This window comes from Heterocephalus glaber, unplaced genomic scaffold (assembly GCF_053883595.1).
Source record: "Heterocephalus glaber isolate CG9 unplaced genomic scaffold, H.glaber_assembly_v1.0 deba00000347, whole genome shotgun sequence".
NCBI classification, from domain to species: Eukaryota; Metazoa; Chordata; class Mammalia; order Rodentia; family Bathyergidae; genus Heterocephalus; species Heterocephalus glaber.
The window spans coordinates 22061209-22082793 of NW_028258143.1; the positions used below are offsets into that span (position 1 = coordinate 22061209).

At 42.8% G+C, this 21585-nt stretch overlaps 1 protein-coding gene and 1 long non-coding RNA gene across 3 annotated transcripts in view; one reads left to right on the forward strand and one right to left on the reverse strand.

Annotated features, from left to right (window-relative positions):
• Positions 1-327: 327 nt before the first annotated feature.
• Positions 328-18958, reverse strand: LOC101698025 (uncharacterized). The gene is made up of 3 exons (XR_204795.3): positions 18033-18958; positions 16946-17042; positions 328-6087 (listed from the first exon to the last, which is right to left on the reverse strand). It is a non-coding gene; the product is annotated as an uncharacterized LOC101698025 (long non-coding RNA).
• Positions 18959-19097: 139 nt separating this feature from the next.
• The window catches only part of Gli2 (GLI family zinc finger 2), a 222391-nt gene continuing 219903 nt past the window's right edge, over positions 19098-21585 (forward strand). For both annotated transcript variants that reach the window (XM_021236521.2, XM_021236524.2), the window contains exon 1: positions 19098-19521. The gene's annotated coding sequence lies outside the window, so the exon portion shown is untranslated. The remainder of the gene's footprint in view (positions 19522-21585) is intronic.

Here is a 21585-nt window from a genome sequence, read left to right on the forward strand (position 1 = left end):
CTGCCTTGCAACCGCAAGGTCCTGAGTTCGATCCCTGGTACCAAAACAAACAAACAAAAAGAACAGCATAGGTCCAAGAAAATCAGTGAGTTGGGATTTTTCTGAATATCTTTATATATATATGGATTTAAACATATTTTAATGTAATTTTTATTTATTATTATTATTATTGTTTGCAGTGCTAGGGATTAAACTCAGGGGCTTACTCATGCTAGGCAAGTGCTTTACTACTGAGCTACAATGCCAGCTGTTTTAATTTTTTAACTGACATATAAAAATTGCTCAGACAAATAGGGTACCATTTGATGTTTCTAAGCATATTTGTTGCCTTTTTTTTTTTTTTGGTGGTGCTAGAGATTAAAGCTAAGGTTCTTGTGCATGCTAAGCAAGAGCTCTACCACTGAGCTACATCTCTAGCCCTTTTTATTTTTAATTTCAGATAGGACCTTGCCAAGTTGCCCAAACTGTCTCAAAGTAGAGATCTTCATGCCTCAGCTATCCAAGTAGCAAGGATTACAGGCATGTGCCACCACACCTGACTTGATGTGTTTTAATTCATTGGCATTATTAGTCTCATGGAAACACACATATCTCATAGTTGGTGGGGGAAATCCTTTTTTTTTGTTTTTTGTTTTCTGGTATCGGGAATCGAAATCAGTACCTTGCGCTTGCAAGGCAGGTGGTGGCACCACTGAGCTAAATCCCTGGGCCCGGAAATCCTTTGAATGCATCCGGAGTCCTCTGACATAATTATGGATGTGTTTGATGCTGCCCACACCTTTCTGACATGACCATGTTCTGGGTTCTGTTTTAGCTCAGGCTGCTGTAAGAAAAGCCTAGACTGGGGGGCTGAAACACTGTCATTTGTTCCTCACTGTGTGAGGCTGGGTGGTCCAGGTGGAGGTGCCAGCAGGTTTGTTCTTAAGTGGGGCCTCTTGTAAGCAGCTGCCTTTGTGCTGTGTGCCCACACAGCCTCTCCTCAGCACTGTGCATAGAGACACTGGGTGAGAAGAGGCAGGTAGACCCATCCCTCTAGACCTAATCACAATCCCAGCTACTGGGGTGGCTAAGGTAGGAGGATCACAAGTTCAAGACCACGCCAGCCTGGGCAACATAGACCTTGTCTCCAAAAAAGTAAAAATATAAATAAATAAAAATAAACCTAATCACTTCTCAAAGGCCCCTGCTCGAAATATTATCACATTGGGTGCTGAGATGTGAACACATAAATTTTGGAAGAACGGAGGCACTTAGTTCAATAACAGGTTTCTCTTGGACAGTTTCTTCCCAAGATCTAATCATTTCTCTGAGAAGTTCTCATTCTTTAACTCTTTTTTCTTTTAGTGATACTGAGGACTGAACATGTCCATGTGTGCTACGGCTTGTGTCTTGATATCCCCTCAAAGCCTCATGCAGTCATAGGTGGGGCTTTTGAGACATGGCTGCACCTAGAGTATATGATCCTAGGATTGTTTCTCCTCTTCAATGCCAGTCTGCCATGACACCCTGCCTTGGAGCCAGCCAATTATGGACTGAAACCTCTACAAACTGGGAGCTAAATAAACCTTTCCTCCTTTAACTTTGGGTGTCCAGTATTTTGTCTCAGAAATGAGAAAAGTAACTAAGACAATGTGCTACACAAATACCACTGAGCAACATCCTCAGGCCCCACCCCCTTTTCATTTTGGGGCCTTTGAACTGAGCTACATCCCTATTCCTTTTTAAATCTTCATTTTGAGACTAGATTTTGCTAAGTTGCTGTTTTCTGGGCTGGGCTTGAATTTTCGATCTTCCTGCCTCAGCCTTTGAGAGTGCTGGGATTATAGGAGTGTGCCACCAGGCCTGGCAGAGCTCCGGTTCTTTATAAGAGGAAATGGTATTTAGATGTCAAATTTTAGATTTTCAGGGTACTCATTGTTGTTGGGTTGGTTATTGTTTTTAGTATTTTTCAGTGGAGTCAAGAAATACAATTTTTTAAAAAAGATAAAATATTCATGAGTTTATAATGTTTCTAACTTAAATTCAGTACCATAGATTTTATTTATCTTTGTTACTTCTACATCTGTGCCTCTTTTCTCCAATGCTGAAATATCCTAGTTTTCAATGATATTGGCATAATAAACTCACATGCATTATTCCATACTATATATTTGGTATCAATACCAACATTCTACCCACTATATAATTCCTGGAAACAATTTCTCTCCCTCCCCCAACCCTTCTAATTCTTTCTGTCCCAAAGGCATGTCCCTTCAGGAGATGTGGTCAAATTATTATGTATTTTTAAGTCATATCTTTATGGTTTATATATAGATGCCCCCCCCAAGCCTCATGTCTTTATAGGTGGGGCTTTTGGGAGTGATTGGATCATGGGTGTGTGATACTAGATTAGTGTGCTGATTGGTTTAGCATAGTTCTGGGTGTGGTTGATGAATTTACTGAAGAGGGAAGACCCACCCTGGATGTGGGTGGCTTGTAGCCTGGCTGGAATAACAAGGGAAAGAGGGAAGCTGTGCTGCTTCCTACTTACCCTGCCATGGACTGTTTCTCCTGTGCTGTGCCCCTCTGACATGCTGCCCTAACTTTGAGCCTACTGACTATGGACTGAAATTTCTACAAAATGTGAGCCAAAATAACCTTTCCTCCTTCAACTTGTGAGTGTCAGGTATTTTGTTCCAGCAACAAGAAAGTAACTAAGACATATATAGAATATTTAGTATCTTTGTTTCTGCTAACTACACACATATTTATGTTTATTTGTCTTATTTTACCTTCAATTTTGGGTATTACTATTTAAAATGTATTATTTTGTAAAATAGTTTTATGTTCCAAAGTCAGTTCTAAAAACCCAAGATATATAGAAAGTAATCTAGTTTCCACCACCATTGCTTTTGTCTTATTCTCTTCTTTCCCACAGGAAAAACGTTTGAAAACATTTTATGGACTAAAAATAAAAATATAGGGCAGGGGATTTAGCTCAGTGGTGCCACCACCTGCCTTGCAAGTACAAGGTCCTGAGTTCAATTGCTGTGCCAAAAAAAAAAAAAAAAATACAAATAGGCCTGTAATTTAGCACTTGGAAGGCTGAGGCAGGAGAATCGCCACGAGTCTGCCATTAGCCTAAGCTACACAGTCAATTCAAGTCCAGCCTGAATTACATAGTGAGACTCTGTCTCAAAAAAAACCAAACCAAGTCAAACCAAATCAAATTAAACCAAAACAAAACAAAATCTTCTTTCTGATGTGTGTACGTACATCATTTGAACAAAAAATGTGTTATAAAATATGCATTTTAAAAAAAAACAAACAATATGCATTTTGCCTCTTTCACTTAGTAATGCATATAAAGATATTTCCTCATTTCTTATTAGACTCATGTAATTCTCCGCTGTGAAGCTATGCTATATTTCATTCAATCTGCCCTCACAAGGGTATATTGGCATTGTTCCTATCATTTGTTTGTTTCTACTTCTTTGATATTTTGGATAGGGCTGCTACTAACCATCTTCTGTGTATGCCTTGTAATAGCTAAGATACCTTCGCCCTAGAAGTAAAATGAGTAGGTCAAAGGGCAAATGCATATGGGATTTTGCAGCTTTTCCAAATTTCCCTCCAGAGGGCTTGGCCACTTGGTAGAATTCCCATCAGCAAGTGTGAGAGCCAGATTCCTGCTGCTCATTCTGAGTATGCTGTGAAGCTCTTGATTTTTGTCAGGGCAGAAATGGTATCTAGAATAGTTTTAATTTGCATTCCTCTTATTATAAGAAAGTTGGAGCATCTTTTCATACATAGAAGAGCCATTTTCAGGGTTTTGTTTTTTAAATGAGAATTGACTTTTTGGTATAAGGTTGTTGAACTTACCTGTATGTTTAGATGTTTTTGATATACAGGCGATAGTAACTTTTTCAAAAATCAGTTGCATATATTTTTCCTGGGTTCACATTTTTAGGGTTTTTAGTATTTCCCAAGAAGGTGTTTAAATATTCTTTTTAAAAGTGTAAATGAGGGCTGAGGATGGAGATCAGTGGCAGTGTTCCATCCACAGCAGTACGAAAAAAAAAAGTAATCTAATATCATTTTTAAAATTTTTGTTCCTGGATTTCAAGTCTTGGCTAGTAAAATACTTCCCATTCCTAGGATGTAGAGCAATTTGCCCATGCTTCCACCTGACATTTGCACAGTTGAACTTTTTATGTCTAAATAATGAATCTATTTGGAATGAATGCTGGTGGGCAATGAGATCTAAATTTTATTCATGCTGGTGTACAATGTAACACAATGTGTCAGTATGTGTGGCTCCAAGTTTCCTTTTCGGTATGGTTTCCAGTTATCCCAACGCAGCTAATTAAAAAGCACATCTTTCACCCACTCATTTAGGATGCCACCTCTACCCAAATTTAACTTTCCATGGAGAGTTGAATCTGTTTTTGGATTTTGTATCTCACATCATTAATCTTATTATTCATTCATCAGTACCATTTTTTTAACCTATAAAAAAGTATTATAGGGCCTGGGAATTAGCTCAGTGGCAAGGTCCTGAGTTCAATCCCCAGTACCAAAAAAAGAAAAAGAAAAAGTATTATGTTTTAAGGGTGGGCCATTCCTCTGTCCCCAGTTACTTCTGCGGAGGATTGCTGGCTGTTGGTGTGTCTTTCTTCATCTAAATGAACTTGGTAATTGTTAACTGAATCTATTTGGATTGCATTAATTAGTCTGTTAATCTGGGGAGAACAAACTACTCAATGATGTTGAGCATTTCTGTCTAATAATACATGTCTTTTTGGTGTTCAAATCTACTTTTGCATGTTTCCAGAGTCTTATGATTTTTCTCATTTAGGTTCTGGCATTTGTTTTAACAGTTAAGATGAGATAGTCTATGCTCTAGATTTCACTCCCCCTTTTCTCTATTTCTTTTCTCTAAGGTGCCGGGGATGAAACCCAAGACTTCATGCATGCTAGGCAATTGCTGTACCACTGACTACGCCTCCAGCTCTACTTTCACTTTCTTTGTCCTATTTTGCCTTTGTGTGGGGGTGTGGGTGTTTTTGGTACCGGGGATTGAACTCTGGTCCTTGTGCTTGCTGTGTTTTGTTTTTTGAAACAGGATCTTGCTATGTAGCTCAGGCTGGCCTTGAACTCACGATGTAGTCAAGGCTGGCCTTGAACTTGCTTGTGGTGATCCTCCTGCCTCTGCCTCCTAAGTACTAAGATTACTGTGCTTCATCACACCTGGCTTCTTTGTCTTATAATTGGGGTCTTCTTTTCTACTTTATCTTCTAACTGGTTTTGCTCACTTACATGGAAACCTTTGTTGTCTATTCTAATTTGGGGTAGGGGGCTTGCTACCCAATGCCCCCACATGGGCTGTCTACCATGAGGTTGTCAGGAAAGGACCTCTGCTCTGTTCTTATCCATCTTCAGTTTATTCAAAGGCAGTGGAGACTTGCTTCTCTGCAAATGACTTCTGGCAAAATGAGGCTCATCAAGTACACAGGCACAAAACACATTTCAGACAAGTTCAAACATTAATAATGTCATGGGTAACAGAGGAGGTGCCAAAGGAAGGAAATGGGCTGCACACATTTGTGGAAGACTCAGATGTAAATTGTTTTTAATGACAGTCCTCCAGTGATTTCATGTTATCTTATCTTCCTTCTGTTGCAGACAATGCCCAGAGAGAATGGGACCCAAGAAGCAAATGTACTGGGAATTGGCCTCCTAGGTAGCTCCTAAGAAAGGTGGCTGATTTATCCTTTTTATTATCAACTAATTATTATTAGTTGTGCAGTGCTGCGTATGGAACCCAAGGCCTCATGCATGCTGGACAAGCATTAGGAGATTGATTCAAATGAACCTTGTGACACTGTCCTGAAGATCAGTCTGCAGACCAGTCTGTATCTTATGAGAACTCCATCCCATTTTAATTAGACGTCTTCAGGAATTTCATTTAGAATTGTCTTGAAATATTGACTCTCATTATGTCATGATTGATGTAGACCATTGATATTTCCAGGAATCTTTGGTGGCTGTGAAATGATTCTGTCTTCTTCATTTGTTCAAGAAACTCAACTTCTGGGAGGGCTGGTCCTGAGGGAAACAAAAAAATCCACGGACAAACATCCTTACATCTCTGAGCCCAGCTGATCTTGCTCCCTTCTCTCCATGCCCTGCTTTCCTTTTGCCTGCTTAGGATAATCCCTCTCTAGCCCCTTCCCTTCCTAGTCTACCATCTCAGCCCTACCACCCTGGCCTGAGAGAAGGGCAGGTGAGGTCTCACCATCAGGGCACCAGAGGATAGAGATGGGTAGGGACTGCAGTCATTCATCTTGTTTTTTTTTTTTTGGCACCGGGGATCGAACTCAGGTCCTTGTCCTTGCGCAGCAGGCAGCAAAACCACTGAGCTAAATCCTTGGCCCAGTCATTCATCTTTTCATCTCCAGTGTGCACAGCATACAGCAGCAGATCAATGAGGATGACTGTGTGTAATGGTTTAGATTGAGGATGTCCCTCTAAATTGTCATGTACTCAGAGATGGGGCCTTTGAAGGATCATGGGGGTGCTATATTCCTCAGTGGATTCATCCAATAATGAATCCAGAGCTGAATGTGCTGTTAGGAGATGGGGCCTGATTGGAAGACATGGGTCCCTGGGAGTGTGGCCTGGAAGAGTGTCTCCTCCTCAGCTCTTGGCTTCTCTCTCTCCTTTCTGACTGCCACAATGTGAGCAGCTTTCTTCTGCCTAGGCCCTTTTACCATGCTGATTTTGTGTTTGAGCCTGCTGAACATGGACTGAAACTTCCAAAACTGTGAGCCAAAATAAATCTCTTCTTCTTTAAAGTGCAGGTGTCCCAGCCACGAGGAAGTACTAAGACAATAAGCAACTAACAAGGAAATATCTGCATAGATGGGCACAAGGATGAATCTATTAGCCACAGAGTTCTAGGCCTTTTGCACTTGACTCTCCCAGCTGTGTCCTCTAGGATGGCCCTGAAGAGGAAAAGAGGCTTCCATGGGGAAAGGTTCCTAACTTTTCCAACTTTGCACATTTGTTGTGCATCTCTGTAGTGATTTACTAACCAAATTGTCTGGGAGAGGGTTGAAGATTTGGGCTACAAATCAGATGCTTGTTGGTCTTTGGCTTGCCTGATATCTTCCCTTTTTGTACTTGTCCCCTTAGCCATTTCCCCTCATTACCAGGCATCCTCATGTTTCTTACTCCCATAGAAGCTTACTCTGGAAATAATGTGATAATGCATGCATAGTAGTAGGAAGTATCTCCCTAGAAAGGTTCAGTGTAACCCATGCATATGTATGTATGCTGTGATAACAGACAACACTAAGTCACAGAAGTGACTCCAAGACTGTGGGAGGGACAGTGGGGTGGAGAGAAGATGTAGGCAGAGGGCCCTGAGGAGCAACAGTTGATCACTCCACTTTGGGAACTAGTTCTCCTTCGTTATGCTGATGGCTTCCTGCCTCTCCTCTTTGGTCATTGATAGTTATTTGGTCTACTTTATTAAAGTGGGAACTGGTCATCTGCACACTCTCTACTTAGTGCACCATTCTGTGTCCTTCAATGGTGGGCAGATGTATATATCTTTTGATGATAGCATAGACTCCTTGAGGTAGGGATTGGGCCCCTCAAGTTCTTTCTTGTGCTCCTAAGTTTTGCTACTGGATTGCCATGGTCTGAATGTCTGTGTTCCCCCCAAAATTCATACACTGAAACTTAATCACTAATGCAAAAGAATTAAGAGGTGGGTTCTTTGTGAGGTGATTAGTTTAGGCGGATGGAGCCCTTAAGAATGGGATTAGTGACTTTTGAGATGATGGCAGAGCAGTGAGCAGCAAGTTGGCCTCTCCAAGATTTAGAATCCGGTCACTGGAAGGCAGCAAAATAGGGAAGAGGAGAAGGAGGGAGGTGAATCCCCAGGACCCAGGAGGGATCTGAAGGGAAAAATTGGAGCCCATGGAGAAAATGAAGACAGACCTCAAAGCAGAAAAAGGAAGGGGCAGTCTGCACTTTCTCCCTGGCTCCTGGCTCAGGAAATGAGAGGGAATGATCAAATCTACAGTGACACAGTGAAAGTGGGTGACTCCAGAGGCTTCCAGGGAGAAACACACCAGTGGAACAGAGCAGTGGATGCCTTGCACTAAGATAGCTGGTAAGTGACTCCAGTTCAAGTGACTGCAGTGTTCCCTGGAGACAGTGATTGTCTCACACCATTTTAAGGAGGGGTGAAATGAACCTGGGACTTGGAGCGGCTGTGGGTTGGCTTCCTCTCAGGGCTCCCAGTGTTAAAAACCCACAGTGACTGGGTGACAGACAACCATGGAAGATGTCCAGGGTCAGGTAGCCATGGTCAGGCTGGAAGGAGATACCCAGAGTGTTATAAGATAAATGACTCATGTCCTAACCTGACAACCAGAGGCCAGAATAAGCCTGAACTTCTGTAGATTTGAAAGTACTAGAAATGGCATCCTACCATAATGCTACTGCAGCCTTGCTGGGATTATCCAGCATGGATCTGGGCTCCAACTGCCTCCTCAGTCTACCAGTGAGCAAAGAACCACACCCTAACTGGATACTAGCACAAAATTGAAGATCTCAGAAGATAACCACAGGCTTGAAATCACAAAGAATTTTCTTTCTTTTTTTTTTTTCTCCATAGCATGTGGGCTTTTTGTTGTTGTTCTTCTTCTTTTTTCTTTTTTTGGATTATTTGTTTTTGTTTTTTCATTAGTGTCAATATTTTTAGTGTTTTTGTTTTACTTTGTTCTTGTTTTTTCCTTTCTTTCATGCTTGTTGTCTTCTCCAATTTTCTGAGGCCTGGGTAATCTTTAATCTTCCTTTGTCCTTTAGCCTCACTTTGAATCTCTCTTCTTTTATTTCTGTATTTTTTTTCTTATCCTTTTAAAATTTTCTCCTCTTAGGGTAAAATTGCTCTATTGAGTGGATATTTACTGCATATAATTTTATGATTTGTCTTAGATTTTGTTATATAACTATAAATCTTGTGCCTATGGTTAAAGGTGACTAATAGTTATTGCAGTTTGTCATTTTCCAGTCTGTGCTTGATGCCATTGTTATTACTGATTATACTACTTTAGCCCAAGGTGACATAGCTGTTGTGATCAACTGATCTTCCTTGTATGCAAATACCTAGATTGTCTGGGGCTCATAGATAATGCTATAGTCCAGTATCAAAGAAATGGGTTTTAGGGCTGGGGATTTAGCTCAGTGGTTCCACTGCCTGCCTTGCAAGTGCAAGGTCCTGGGTTCAATCCCTGATATCAAAAAAAAAAAAAAAAAAAAAGAACTGGGTTTTAGGCCAAGTAGGCAGCAACCTTTCATTCATAATAAATTGAAGAGGTAGGATCTTGAGACAGACTCAAAATCTAAAACCCAGCTGCACCTAGAAGACATCTCTGAACAGTAATAATTTCCTAAAGAGGTTCATCTACCATAAAAAATTTATAAGCCTCAATGCAGAAAACAAACAAACAAACAAAAATAGTGAGAAAACATGGAAGCAAGATGCAACCCATAATACCCAACTTGTCCAAGGCAAATCAAGGGGGTTTTGTGGTGGAAAAATATCAAAAGCCATTCAGCTGAATTTTATGAAAAGGTAGTAGCAGAAGTAAGAGAACAGATTAATAAGTCTCTTGACAAAAACAAAACAGAGATAAAGAGATGATGACCATAATGAAGGAAATAGTTAGTGAATCTAGAGCAAATACAGATAAAAAATAGGGGAGCTTGGCTGGGATTTAGCTTAGCAGTGCTGTGCCTGCCTTGCAAGTGCAAGGCCCTGAGTTCCATCTCTGATACAAAAAAAAGAAAGAAAGAAAGAAAGAAAGAAAGAAAGAAAGAATAGAGAAGCTTAAGAAAGACATGGAAACAATGAACAACCAATATAGAAAAGAACTAGATTCCATTAAACGCTCTCAAATAGGATTCCAGGAGATTAAAAATTCTACTGAAAGTACAGACAGCAGAGCCAACCAATGTGAAGATAGACTATCAGATCTAGAAGACAAAGTTGTGGTTGATGATCATCAAATGAAAGACCTCCTAAAAATTGCAAGGGATCACACAAAAATCAATCCAACAGCTGCTAGATGATGTAAAAAAGACAAATATAAGATTAATTGGAATCAGAACATAGCATAAAGGGCATCTGTTCACAGAAGTAATAGCAGAAAACTTTCCAAACATGGAAAAAGAATTAGAGATACAGATAAGTGAGGCATATAGAACTCCAAATAGTTGATCAGAAAAAAACTACACTAAGGCATATAATAGTCAAGATTCCAGAAATTCAACACAAGAGCAGAATACTAAAAGCTGTTAGAGAAAAGAAACAAATCACTTATAAAGGAAAACCCATCAGATTCACATCAGACTTCTCAACACAAACCATTAAGTCAAGGATAGCTTGGGGTGAAGTATTTTAAGCCCTAAAAGAAAACAACTTCAAACTCTGATGTATCTCACAAAATTATCTTTCAAAGTTGATGGAGAAAAAAGATACTTCCATGATAAAGAACACTTGAAGAGATTCATGATCACTTCAGAAAGTTCTAAGGGATATTCTAGAATAAGACAACAAGGCAACAATTCCATGAATCCCAATAGAATGAGTCCCTCAGCCAAGGCAAACAAACAGAAGGGAAAGAAAGGGAACCAACAACAGGAAATGACAAGGATAAGTCAATACGTAGCAATTATAACCATCAATGTGAATGGTCTCAATTCACCAATCAAAAGAAACAAATTGGCAGAATGAATCAAGAAATAAGACCAAACAATATGCTACATAGAAGTAATACTTTTAACACAGAATGGAATTCATAGACTGAAAGTCAATGGATGGAAAACAATACTCCATGTGACAGGAAGCTGGAAAAAAGTAGGGGCAACTATTCTATTTGCAGACAAAGTGGACTTCAAGTCAAGACTGATCAGAAAAGACAAAGAAGGTCACAACATACTTGCTAAGGGAACAATCCAAGAGGAAGAGATAACAATCATAAATATATATGGACTAAATACTGCCACTCCCAACTAAATAAAACAAACACTAATGGATATGAAAAGTCAGATAGGCACTAATAAAATTGTAATGGGGACCTCAATACCCCAGTGTCACAAATAGATCAACTAAACAAAAAAAATCAACAAAGAAATATTAGAGCTGAACCAAACCTTTGAAAAAATGAACTTAGTAGATATCTACAGACTATTCTACCCAATAACAACAGAATACACAAGCAGCACATGGGACTTGCTCCAAAACAGACCACATACTTGCTCATAGAACATGCTTAAGTAAATGCAAAGGAAGTGAAATTATCCCATGCACATTATCAGATCAGAGTGCAATGAAATTGGAAATCAATAGCAAAAGAAGCCACAAGAACTACATAAACATATGGAAATTAACTAATACCCTCCTGAACAACCTATGGGTCACAGATGAAATTAAAGAAGAAATTAGATAATTTCTACAGTTAAATGATAATGCCAATACGACACGCCAGAATTTATGGAATGCAATGAAAACAATCCTATGAGGGAAATTTGTAACAGTGAATTCCCAGATCAGAAAAACAGAGTGAGCTGAAATAAATAACCTAATGTTGAACCTTACAGTTCTAGAAAAAGAAGAGCAAGTTAAACCCAAAGCAAGTATGTGAGAGGAAGTCATAAAGATCAGAGCAGAAATTAATGCAATCGAGACTAAGAAAACAATATAAAGAATCAACATATTGAGGAGTTGGTTCTTTGAAAGACTAAATAAAATATACAAACCTTTAGCTATCCTTATCAAAAAACAAAGGAAAGGCTGGGGATTTAGCTCAGTAGTGCTGCCACTTGCCTCACAAGCACAAGGTCTAGAGTTTGATCCCCAGTACAAAAAAGGGGGGGGGGGGGAAGAAAGGACCCAAATCTTTCCAATTAGGAATGAAAAGAGTGAGCTGACAAAGGAATCTGAAGAAATCCAGAAGATTATCAGTACCTACTTTGAGAACCTGTACTTCAATATCAGGCAATGAAATTGAAGAAGTAATAATTTAAAAAAACACAAACTACTAAAAGAGAAAAGCCTAGGTCCTGGCAGAGTCAGTGCTGAATTCTATAATAAATTTAGAGAAGATCTAATGCCACTACTCCCCAAACTATTTAATGAAATCAAAAGAGAAGCAATACTCCCAAAGCCATTCCTGGAAGCAAGCATTACTCTGATAGCAAAACCAGAGATTTAGCCAACCAAAAAAAGAGAACTACAGACCAATCTTCCTAATCAACATAGATGCAAAAATGCTCAATAAGATACTGGCAAGCACAGTGCAACAAATCATCAAAAAGATTATACACCTTGACCAAGTAGGATTTATTCCAAGGATGCAGGGATGGTTCAACATATGTAAATCAATAAATATAATACACACATTAATAGAACAAAGGACAAAAACCACATGATCATCTCAATAGACACAGAAAAAGCATTCAACAAATTCCAAAACACATTCCTGATAAAAACCCTACAGGAAATTGAAATAGATGGTCTTTATCACAATCTGACAAAAGCTATCTGAGACAAATCAATAGCCAACATCATATTAAATGGTCAAAAACTGAAAATTTGCATTCTAAAATCAAGAACAAGACAAAGATACCTACTATCACCACTCTGTCAATATAGTTCTGGAAACACTAGCCAGAGCAATTGGATAAGAGAAAGAAATAAGGGAATATGGATAGGAAAGGAAGAAGTTAAATTATCATTATTTGGAGATGACATGATACTCTACATAGAAGACTCCAAAAACTCCACCAAAAGACTCCTAGAATTAATAACCAAATGCAGTCGTGTAGCAGGATAAAAATCAATAGCCTTCGTGTACACAAATAACAAACTTACTGAGAGAAAAATTAGGGAAACAACATCTGTCACAACAGCATCAAGAAAGCTGAAATACTTAGGAATCAATCTAACAAGGGAAGTGAAAAACCTATGCATTGAAAAGTACTGTGAAAAAAGAGCTCAAAAGAGGACAATAGAAAATGGTAAGCTATCCCTTGTTCTTGGCTAGGCAGAACTAATATAGTGAAAGTGGCCATACTTCCAAAATTGTTATATAAAATTAATGCAATCTTGATCAAAGGACCAATAGAATACCTCATAGAATAAGAGAAAACAATCGTAAAATTCATATGAAGCCAGAAGAGACCTAGAATAGCAAAAGCAAGGGCAAGGGAGGGGGCATCACAATCCCCAATTGAAGGTTATACTACAAAGCTACAGTGATAAAGATAGCATGGTAATGGCAAAAAACCAGATCTGAGGATTAGTGGAACTGAGTAGAAGATGCAGAAACAACTCCAAGCACACTCAGCTACCTTATCTTTGACAGAGAGGCCGAACACCCTCACTGGAAGAAAGATACCCTCTTTTATTTTTGTTTTTAAGATAGCCTCTTTAATAAATGGCATAGCTTTCCATATGCCAAAAATCGAATCTACACCCATATCTCTTACCATCCACTTAACTAAAATGGAAAGGAATCAAAGATGTAATTATTAAAGCAGAAATACTTAATCTGCTGGAAGACAGAATAGGTAAAACTCTGGAAGACATAAGTATAGGCAAAGACTTTACAAACAAAACCCTGATTGCACAGGAAATATTACAAAGAATCAACAACTGGGATCACATCAAATTAAAAAGCTTTTGTACAGCAAAGGAAACCACCAACAGAGTGAAGAGACAATCCATAGAATGAGAAAAAAAATCCTTTTGAGGTAGGGTATCTCTATGCAGTTCAGTCTGGCCTTGAACTCACAGCAATCCTCCTTGCCTCAGCCTCCTGAGTGCTGGGACTATAGGCATTCACCACTTTTCAGGCCTAGGGAAAAAATTTTTACCAGTCACTCCTGAGACAAAGGAGTAACATGTTTAATATATTAAGAACTAAAAAAAATAAATCAGACCACTCCATTTAAAGTCCTAATCCAAAAATGGCATCTGAAATGAATAGATACTTCTCAGATGTAGAAAGACAAAGAGCAAATAAATGTATTTTAAAATGCTCAACATCACTGGTCATCTGCGAAATGCAAATTAAAACAACCCCGAGATTCCATCTCACTCCAGAAAGAATTGTTATCATTAAGAAATCAACCAACAGGGGCCAGGGATTTAGCTCAGTGGTTCTGCCGCCTGCCCTGCAAGCTCAAGGACCTGAGTTCGAGCCCTGGTACCAAACAAACAAAAAAGAAATCAACGAACAGGGCCAGGGATTTAGCTCAGTGGTCCCACTGCCTGCCTTGCAAGTAGAAGGTCCTGAGTTTGATTCCTAGTACCAAAAAAAAAAAAAAAGAAAGAAAGAAAGAAAAGAAATCAACCAATATTAAATGCTTCTGAGGCTGTGGGGAAAAAGGAACCCTTCTCCATTACTGGTAGGAGTGTAAAGTGGTACAACCACTATGGAAATCAGCATGGAGATTTCTCAAAAAACTAAAACTAGAGGTTCTATTTGACCTGGTTCTTCTCCTCATAGGTATCTTCCTGAAAGAGTTAAAATCATCATACCACAGTAATATATGCATACCTATATTTATAGCAGCACAATCTATAATAGCTAAATCCTGGAAACAGTCCATGAACCCATCAACAGATAAATGGGTAAAAAAAAATGTGGTATTTATTTAAAAAAATTTTTTTTGGTACCAGAGATTGAACTCAAGACCTTGTGTTTGCAAGGCAGACAGCAGAACCACTGAGCTAAATCCCCAGCCTGAAAATGTGGTATTTGTATACAATGGAATACTCATCTGCCATAAAGAAGGACAAACTTGAATTATTTGTAGGAAAATGGATACCTCAAGATCATCTTAAGTGAGATAAATCTTAATCTTAAGTGAGATAAATCAGACACACAAGTTTAAATATTGCATTGTTTCTCTTGTGTATAGAGAATAGATGAGAAGTAGGAAGAATATGTTCAAATGGGAAGGGGAACAAGGGAGGGAATGGGAAGGAAGGGAAAAGGGAAAACAGAATAGAAGGAAAAAATGGCAACAAAGTTTTGTAAATGGGGAGGGGAAGAAGAGTTTAAGGGAGGGTAGGTTAATGGGGAAAAAAAAGAAGAATCAAGATATATTATGCTGGGCCAGGGATTTAGCTCTGGTTTCACCACCTGCTGCACAAGTGCAAGGACCCAAGTTCGATCGCTGGTACCAAAAAAACCCAAAAAAAGAAAAAAAAAAAAAGATATATTATGCACAGGTACAAATTCCCTATGATGACTGTGATCTATGGTATGACAAATATGTTCTAATAAAAAATATGAAGTTAAAAAAAAGAAATGAGATTAGTGCCTGTTACAGCTTGTATTTAGATGTCCTCCCAAAGCCTCATTTAATCATAGGTGGGGCTTTCCAAAGGTGTCTGAAGATCACCTGGATCTAAGGGGCTTAACAGTGTGATTCTGGGTTTTAAGGGTGTATGGTTCTAAATTAATCCACTGATTGGGATTAGCATCTTTCTAAGTGTGGCTAGATGGATTTACTGAAGACAGAAGCCCTACCCTGGGTGTTGGTGGTACCATTCAAAATGCTTATACACTGCATGAGATAAAAAGGAAAGACAGGTTTGCTGCTGCTGCTGCTTCACTTCCCCTGCTTCCTGCCTGCCATGCTTAGGACTGTTTCTCCACTGCCGGCCAACTATGGAGGCCTGGATATAGTGGAGCAGAGATAAACCATCCCTGTTATGTCTTGTCTTGGATTTTCCTATCCCTCAGAATCCATAAGTATACTAAATTGTTCTTTTATTTCATTGAGTTTGGAGGTTTGTTTCTCAGCACAGCTATGTACTGCATAACAACATTTTGGTCAACAAGAGACTGATGGTGATCCTATAAAATTATAATAGAGCAAAAATTCCCATTCTTTATATTGTTGTATGCAGCCATGGAATATCTCATCACAATATATTACTTCCAGGTGTGTGGTGCTTCTGGTGTAAACAAGCCTATCATACTACCAGTCATATAAAAGAGTAGTGTACACTATTACATATAACACATGATTCATGATAATAAATGACTGTTACTGGTTTATGTATTTACTGTACTATTTACTGTACTTTTATTGTTAATCTTGAGCAGTGATTGCAAACCTTTTTAGAGCTTCCAATGGTAACAGCTGGTTGTGGCATGTGTGCCATGGGTTTGCCACTACTTGTCTAGTGTAGTATTCCTTCTACTTCTTGATTGTACCAAGAAGTCACATCGGGCAATTGAGTACACTCAATGATGGTCACAGAATGATGCAATTGCCTAATGTCAATTGAATTTCTCAGAATTCATTAAACAATGTGACTATACCTAGATCACTGAAATAATGGAAAAATGGCTTCTTTTTGGGACTGAATTGTCTTATCATTCAAGCCCATCTCATACAAAGAGAGAAGGAAGAGCCACACAGACACTTCTTCCTCTCCCTTCTCATCCACCTTTCCTCATTCCTTCTTTACTGTCCCAGGAAAGACTGTCCTGCCCCTACACTCAGGTTTCTAACTGTGGATTTCAGAGTCCCTTGCTTTTGGTTTTTATCATTTGTGAGAATGCATATTTTATGAATGAAGCAAGCTCCATGAGGGGAAGGCTTTCATGGGTGTAACTCACAATGCTACCCGGCTACTTAGTGTAGTGCCTGGCACACAGAAAGATGCTGACTGAGTGAATTTGAACTTGCCTGAGAGTATACACCGAGTAACAGATTTGGGCCGAGGACCTGATGTCCAGTGCCCTGGAAGGCTTCCTCTGCCACACCAGTACATCTCCACTCCAAACTTTCTCTTGCTGTTTTTGGTGCCCACACTTCTGATCATCTAGACAGTAAGGCATGGTGCTCAAAGAACCCTCCTAACCTGAAAACATTCCATCTTCTCCACAGTCATCTTTTTTGCCAAAATAATCCGGGAAAGGTTCTGTGAGTGTCTGGATTCCAGCAGGAGTTGAGTTGGTCTGAGGAAAAAAAAACAAAGAAAAAGGAAAAAAATCCCCAAATGTTGATTTGTTTAAACTTCTTCACAAACTTTACAACATAAGGAAACCAACAGAGACAAGGTCGTAATGAAGTAATCAGCTGATGCTGCTAATATTCCAGCAACAAGAAATGATTCCCGTGCTTCATGGGGTAGATATGAATAGGGTCATTAAAATACAGCCAAGGAGGGAGGGAGGGTTTACTTTTTCTGTCTCCTTCCAGTCTGTGTTCTGAAAGCTCAGCAGGAATTTAAACAAATAGCATGGAGGAATGGTGAATCTGATCATATTTAAAGAAAAAGCCCCTTTCAGATTTCTCCTTTTAATGCATTGGCTTTTGCAAATTTTGCTTTTTAAAAACACTGCCAGTTTGGAATTTTTTTTCTCCATCTGGAGAGCCTACTCAAGGAAAACAAAATTAGCATCAAATTGTTCTAATATTTTTCTGCCTTTTTTTCCCCCGTCTGGGTCAAGAAGAAATTGTTGCTCATATAAATGAGTGCCAGGGGGAGGGGAAGGAGGTAATGCTTTCCCCTTTGGTTAAAAAGTAAAAAATAAGGCTGGGATGTAGCTCATAAGTAGAGCATTTGTCTAGCATGCAGGAGGCCTTTGGTTCAATTCCCAGCACCGAAAATAAAGGGGGTGGGGTGGGACTGTAGCTGGGAGAGTAACTCGGTGGTACAGTGTGTCCTTAGCATGTACAAGGTCCAAGGTTTGATTCCCAGCATCAATAAATAAAGTTAGGGGAGAGTTAAAGGTAAATGGAGTTATGGACAAAAAGGAAAAATGGGCCTGGGAAGGTCACAGCTACACTGGGGGGATGAAACCGGGCCTGCAGTCTGCATTCCAGATAACAGGCAACTCTAAGAGGGGCTGATGAAACACTCCCCAACCTCAACAGGACACATTCATACTCAGCCAAGGCAGGAAGACTGAAACCCACGGAGGGAGGTGGCTCAGTGCTCTTACCTTGGACAAGTCCCTCCATTTCCTTAAACCTCAGTCTTCTCAGCTGTGCAGGGGGAGCAGAGACTACCTCTCAGAGGCGACAAGGTTAAATAATACAAAGGAAATTAGAACCGTATCACTTGGCTTTAAGTGTCCTGCAAACGTTAAATAGAAATATTAAAAAATCTCTCACAAGGCACTGTTGGGATGATTCCGGAGCCTTGGAGGCCTTGGGAGGGCACTCTAGCCAGCGGCCCTCCTCCTTCTCCAAGTCGGGCGGCCAGTTCTGGGCTGTGGGGTGGCTGGAGGTCCCAGGACTCCTCCAGTTAGCTCAAGCAAGTTTTTTGACACATAGTCCCATCCACACTTTGGCCCGAAAATTCAGCGAGGGTTTTTCTACCCTCTCTCCGTTGTTGGGTTCTGATTACTTCCATCTGGCTGCAGCCGCTCTAGTGGAGTCTCCAAAAAAACAAAACAAAACAAAAACCCTCCTTAGAAAACATATGCACCAAACCCAGAAGGCTGCTTCGTTTCTCGCCAACATGCGCTCCGCAGGCAACTTGCGCGAGCCGCTAAGGGGGGCGCAGCATGACCCCTGGCACCTGCGTTCGCCGCCAGCAGGAAGAGGGTCCGCGTGGACCGAGCCCCTGCCTCCCTTCCTTCTCGATCCTGGCTTCCGCCCCGGCGCCTGGAGAAGCGGGCGCCCAGGGAACAGCGACCGGGGCATCTCCGGGCGGAGGGAAGGAGGAGTGGGGAGGGCGGGGGGATTTCAGAGATTGAAAACAGAGCAGTCAGAGCTCCTGAGCTCCGCAGCTCATCTGACTTGAGTTAGCAACACCTCCCAACCCCCGTCCCGGCGCCTTGAAAAAAGTGTCGAAAACCGGCGAGTTCTCCCGTTCCCTGCTCGAACTTTCTTGCCGGGAAGGGGGAAGTGTCCCCCGTCGCCCCTTTCTCTCCCCTCCCCTTAGCGAGGCGTCCAGATCCCCCCCCAGTCTCCCCGGGGGCGGGGGGGGGGGCGGTGCGCGGCCACCGTTTGTGCCAAAGCCGAGCGCGCGGGGGCGCTGCGCCGTCCGGCGGAGCTGATGGATTGCAGGAGTGCCGGCGCTCGCCAGCCGAGGCAGCACGGCTCCGCGGACTTTTTTTCAAACTCCCATCAATGAGACTTCGAGGAGGAGCGGGAGGCGGCGGCGGCGGCGGCGGCGGCGGCGACAGCGGACGCGGAGGAAGGCGAGGAGGCGCAGAAGGAGCCGGGGGAAGGAGCGCGGGCCGCGCGGCACGCCGGAGCCTCGAGGAGGTGCCCGCTCGCCGGCTGTAGGGGCTGCCCGGCCCCAGCTGCGTGGTCCCCTCCCCTGCCTGCCCGCCCGCCCGCCCCACCCCGGCCAGCCTGAGCCCGGCACACGGCCGCCCGCGGCAGGGTCGTTGGGCCAGCCAAGTTGGAATGGGGGCCTGCAGCCACTGCCCGGCGCCTGAGAGGCCACCTGCGTGCTAGAGGCAAACTTTTGTCTCCTCGGTAAAGTTGCATTGGCCTTCTTTTGCTTGCTTGTCGCTGCAAAGTGCCTTCTGTTTCCGCCGAGCCCCGGCCGATTGGGATGCTGCGCCGTCTCCAGAGGGTCCTTCGGCCGGGTACCGCGCCACGGCGCGGGATCGTGACCCCGGGTTAGAAGGACTAGAGGCCAATGGGGCGACCCCGATTCTGGCTCTGGCCCAGCAGGAAGAGGACCTAAGAGGGATCTTGGCGCTGGGAACTTGGGGCCAGGGATCGATTTTGCACCTCCGTCTCTACCTGGGGAAAGCGTTTCTCCTGGGGTGCGCAGCCGGGCGGGTCCTTGCCAGGTCGCCCCACTCAGGGGCGGGGGGAGGGGAGGTGGTTTGCCGAGGGTGGAGGGTGGGATCGGAGACCGGGATGCTCTGAGCTCCCGTAGGTGGGCAGTGGGAGCGTCTGCGGGAGTCTGCGGTGTGCGGTGGGGCTGCAGCCGGCCGCTTATGAACTTTTGACTCACTTCTCCACGCTGCGCGCTCCGGAACCCTGCCTTTCTTTCCTCCTCGCTTCTTCCTCCCCCTCGCCGGCCCCTGTCGCCCCCTCCCCCTCGCAGAGCTCTCTGCTCTGGCTTCGTTTCTGGCCATTTCCCTCCTCCTCTCCTGCCCTCGTCCCGAGATCCCATTGACTTCCCAGAGAGATTCGCGTGTAATCCTCGGCCGGGTACCGGTCCCCCCACCCCTCATTTTCATCCCCGCCCCCCACTCGTCGTTTCCCTCCCAGCCCCCCAGGGACAATCTCTCAACAAGTATATTTGCTGAGGAATTTGAAAAATCCACTACTGCAACTTGATCTGTGTGTGATGGATGGGGAGAGGCGCGGAGAGAGTTGGGCGCCAATCCTATTAAGGGTTTAGAGAGGGGAGCGTTTTCCCCGGACGGGGGTGGGGTGGGGGGGCGGAAGGCGGGGTGGGGGAAGGGAGCGTGTGCGTGCGTGCCTGCGTGTGTGAGTGTGAGCGAGCCCGCCGCTCCGGGGAGCTGGAAGTCCACCCAACTCGGCGCCTTTTCAGCCCGGCAGTAATTGCTGTCATTTCCTAGGAATCCCGACTTCTATAGTGCGAGGAGCTGGGGTTGGAACCCGTGCACCTCACCCCGGGTCACTGGGCGCTCGGGCGAACTCGAGCTTGGGGTACTTCCGCCCCCATCGGGTGCTTCTCATTGCCCTCTTTTTTCGTGGTAATTACTTTGTGCACCCAGAGTTGATCTCAGCTGGAAAAGTAGACCTCTCTCCTAGAGTCTGGTTCCTGGGGGTGTTTTACATGCTCCTCTGACCCCAAGCCCGGGCATCCCTCTGGGTGCGCAGCCTGCAGTTCGGGCTTTGCAGATCCGGGACTGCGGCGCTGTCCTGGGCCCCTGCCCCGCCGCCCCTGCCGGGCGTGTGAAGGTTTAATCCCAACAGCTTCAGATAAAGGGAGCAGTTGTAAAACGCTCATATGCTGTTTGCAGACGAGGCTCTGGGGGATGTTGGAGAATTTGAAAGTAAACGTTTCCCTCGCAAGCGGCATAAAATAGTGTTTAAACAAATATTGTATTGGCATGCTCAGGGGGCCCGGTGCCAAAAAGTAAAGTAAATAAACTGTGAAATCCAAAATATACAGCGGGGGATAGCAGCGGAATAGGCGGGCTTGTCACGAGTCTCCCTGATGAGATCTGTTTGTTCTAGCCACCTCCTCTAGGAGCCCCCTCCCTGCCTATTTCCTTACCTAGGTCGGGAGTTCCCTTCCCCTCTGGCTTCCGAGTGTCTGGGGGCAGGCCTTCCCTGGGTCTGGGTGCACCTCCAAAGTTGCTCCGTCTGGGGAAATTCACTGTGTACCTGCCTGGGCTGATCTTCCCAAGGGAGGGAAGGGACCCCTGGCCATGCTTGACTGGTTTGAGTTTTGAGGCTGTTTAGCCTTCTTCCAGCTTCTGGTCTGTCCTGGGGCAGTGATTTCAGAATGTAGAATCTCGGTGCTACAGATGCTCCCTAAAGGGCCTCCCTGCCTGTGCTCCTCTTTCTTCATCATTCTTGCTTTCGATTTCCCAGGTTTGGTTGCTCTCT